This window comes from Zingiber officinale, chromosome 9B (assembly GCF_018446385.1).
Source record: "Zingiber officinale cultivar Zhangliang chromosome 9B, Zo_v1.1, whole genome shotgun sequence".
Lineage (NCBI taxonomy): Eukaryota > Viridiplantae > Streptophyta > Magnoliopsida > Zingiberales > Zingiberaceae > Zingiber > Zingiber officinale.
In genome coordinates, this window is record NC_056003.1 from 106,679,172 (window position 1) to 106,683,486 (window position 4,315).

The window sequence follows — 4,315 nt, forward strand, 5'->3', positions numbered from 1 at the left end:
TTTTGTACAATCTTCCGTTTGTGCACCACAGAGCCTCAGTCATTCCCTCAGGAATTCTCTTTGATTTACAAATACATTATGGCGTCGGCGAGTTTACAGTTACTATGGAATATCTGTAGCAGCTACTAATTAATGTATTAGTCCAATTATATTTCATTGGCATGTGGGGATATGTTTAATTGGTAAAATAAAATGGATTCATTATTCCATATCATTGTCAATAACTAGGAACATAGTATTGGTAAACCTGGTGCACGTTGTAGCAGCTACAATATTATAGCTACTACACCAAAGTAGCAACGGGTGGGGTCTGTGATATGGTAATATTCACAAGGAGTTGATATTGTTCATGTAATAAATTTAATATTGTAAATAAAGCTAATAAGTAACACAAACAAGATTCTCTTGTAATTTGATGCTGCATATTGTAGTAGCTTACCAACAGTCAACTGCCACACTTTGTAGCAGCTAGTATTTGTTTACTTCTATCTGGCTTTGCATCATCCCCTTTTCCCAGGTGTAATAAAATATAAGTTATAAACAATTTAAGCTGCGACATGGTGTAGCAGCTTTTGTACATTAATTGCAGGCAGGAATTCAATACATGGTATAGCAGCTTTTGTGCAACAAGTCCTCGAAAAGAGTCGACCTTTTGACTCGTCAATAACATGCGCTGGGTTTGCCTATAATTACTCACGTAACCTAATTTATAGGTTTAATGTAGTCACGTATTGTATTGGTGCTATATCTTGTTATCCTAGTACTGAGTAGATACTACATTATGTAGCATCTACTGCAAGATGATTATAGACACCGGATAACCATAGTTTTGCACTTGTAGCTGAACCTTCATTTCCATATTACACATTAATTACAACCGAAGGGGTCGGTCATATAAAATAATACTTTTGTCAATAAACAGGTGTAAAGTGATACAAATTTCAGTAGCTTATCAAGATTAGCTGCTACACTAAGTAGCAGTTAGTGCGGATCAGCTGCTACAACTTATAGCAATATAGCTTAACTGTAGCTGCTGCACTTTGTAGCAGCTACCTAGGATTATCTGCTACAACGTGTAGCAGTTATGCTAGTGTTATACTTTATGATGTATCTACTACCACGCGCAGCCACTAGTGCATTGCATGCCAAAACATTGTCGTAGCAACTGCTGAGTAGAAGTATTTCACATTTTTTTTTCAACTTATTATACATACCAACATTGTAGCAGTTTTTTCTCCTCCATTCCATAAACCGCATTAATGGCAACCTGATGGGGTGGTAAAAATTTAGTATAATTTATCACGCTACATTTTTAAAGTTATCTCCTATAAATTACAGCAGCATCTCATTAGTAGATGCAACAATCTGTAGCAGTTATTGCGGGTAAGCATCTTCAAAATTTTTAAGCTTCTCACGATTAGCAGCAACAAGTTGTAGTATCTACTTCCTATCAAAAAAATATACAATTGTCTTTTGCCACATTTAATATACATAATCTTTAGCTGCTATACAATGTATTATCTTCACAAGGCATTGACAGTAGTATTACAAATAAATTAACACCACGAAGCCTAATTTTTTAACTCTAATCAGTTTCACAATGCGTTAACAATCAGATTATCAATACCTTTACACCCCCACCTTGTCATTAATCCAGTGTTTGCTATTAAAAATTTTATGACCAATATGAAAACTAAATTCTCTCATTCCATCTTGTCCAAAATTTGTTGGTCTTCGATACATTAAACTCTCAGCGTATCGCATCACAAAAATTGCACAATCTAGCCTGCAAGATAGAGTTAATATCACACTGTCAATAACATAATTAGTAGCAGAGGATTGGACATGTATCAAATTTATTATTAAGCATATCTACTTACGATTTAACTTGTGTTGGCCCCGGGATCGTAGAAACCTCAAATTTTCTTGACATTAAGGAATGTAGCCCTAGATACCACTTTTCGTAGTAAGGTGGATCAATATTTTTTAAAAAATCAACCTGCACGAGTTTGAAGTTTGTAACCAATGCACACATACATCCATTACAATATGATTTACTCAACATGGAAGTTACTTACAAACTTTCGAAACTTAGATGTGTATAGTTGTGAGGATCCAAGTGAGTTGTAATGCAAATATTGAGCTTCTTGGAGGTTTATGATCAGTAGGTGCCAGTGATCATCTGCATTATTTAATGGACAGAATATATACCTGAGTGGTTTGTCGGTGTCAGTGCTTGCGGCTAGGCCAAATGCCTCATATGATATCATTGCAAACAAATCCTGTGTATGCAGACAAACATTGTTGGAGGCATATATTGAAAATAAAAAGTAGATAGGAGTAGTTGTTGTCATCCTTACATCAAAACCAACAGGACAAAATATAGATGGCCAATAAGGGATGCCGGAAGTTTTGGTTTCCTCTGCAATTACTGCAAAATATGCATTTATGCAATCACCATCTCTGTAGCCAATCCAATCAAAGATACCCATGAAAGATGTCAAACCCAATGATATAGTTCCATTGGACCATATTGGTTTTGTCGTAACCCTACAAAAAACAATAAAAAAATACCTTTACATTAATTTTGTTTACGTCACCCCTCCCAATAGCTGCTACACTTAAAGCAGTTGACTAAATTATATGTGTTATATAAACTTTAATATTAGGTGCAGGAGTAGATTTGCTTAAACACAATGAAATGTTTGATTCACTATTAATTAAGCAAAACCACTTCCAAGATAAATAACCTTGTGTTCACAATCAAATGGTATATAACTCAAGAAACTTCCAACTCACGTTAGCTGCCTCAGTTTCAACAACGTCTCTGCCGCAACAGCATCTTTATTTTTCTTAAAATATGACTTCGATTGCTGAAACAAAATATATAGGCAAGGTTTCAACGTGAGTATTCAAATGTGAATTAAGAGTAATAGAAGACACATTTAACCAACCTAACCCGTACCTTAAGTATTTTGGATTTAAGTTGGGTAAGGGTAGACAAATTTTCATTCGATGAAGATGTGGCAGCTACATCAGTAGATGGTACATGACCTTCTTGTACTTTAACAGGAGCCTCCCCAACTGCCTCTCCTTTGCCCTTGGCCTTCTCTACCTCATGCTCATCTTCAAAAATTACTCTTTTACTCCTTTTGGCCAAGTGCAATCCCTTAATCTTTTTGCCAGTTGGGGGTTTCCTTCTCTTTGTAGCACAAGTCTTTGTCCTAGGTACTGGCCGCGTGGCAAGTAATGGGTGAATAACCTTGGCAAGCAACTAACTTTCAAGCTCTTTGATTTTCCTCTCTTGTTCTGCTATATTTTGCTCTTTTACCTTTATACTTCTGTCCTTCTCATCTATTATTTTATCCTTGGAAGCTAATGATTTTTCTGCATCACTGGAAAAAAAAAATTTCTCCTGATTTAGCTCACTTATTATGCGCTCCATTTGGGCAATGACCTGGTCCTTGCCCTCAACCACAGACTCCAATCGAGATTTTCTGCCTCCCAGGCTTGACATTTTGTACAAGCCTCTTTTTCCTCAACATATTCTACACAAAATGGCTCTGGACCTCGATATGGTTTTTCCATACATTCTACTGCCTATACAGGAACTTGACGGGGAATACCCTGAGCATCGACTGCCTCTTCATTAGATTGCTCAGGAATTTGATCAGCATTGCCCTCCCAAGCTAATTGTAAAAATCCCTCTGCAATTTGTTAATATATATGCTCTACAATATCTTCTAGGGGATCGTTTGAGAGCAGGTGTGTCTCTAGGTCTGAAGGTTGCAAATCAACAATTATTTGTGCAGGAAGTAATTCAGCGATCCTCGACTTTATTGTCTCCACGCAGGAGCCTGACCACTTCCATCTGCATATTCTTGGAAGGGCATGCTGTCTGTAAGGATCCATTATTCTGACATGTTCACACATACAGACCTGCAATACAATAAAAACTGTCAAAATTTAATACATTCTGGATTTATCTTATGAGACTATCATTATATTTAGAAACTTACAGCAAGGAGATGTGCGAACCCTCTGAGCATGGGAGCTTGCATTCCCGCAAGGCCCTTAGGTTTCACCCTCAGTGAAAGCATCGAACCAATGGCCCCCAGCTGCAGGCTGATATAGTAGCCTTACACCAATTATACCTACCTGATCCGGCGGTAAAAATCCGGAACCCCATAAGAAGGAGTCAACGCTGAGGGGAGGTCAAAGGGTCCAGTGGCTCGCCGGAAAAGGGCGAGCCGACCGAACTCAGAAGAAAGGGAAATCTGATAGTAAAAGGCACCCTGGTAGGGACCAGGGTTCC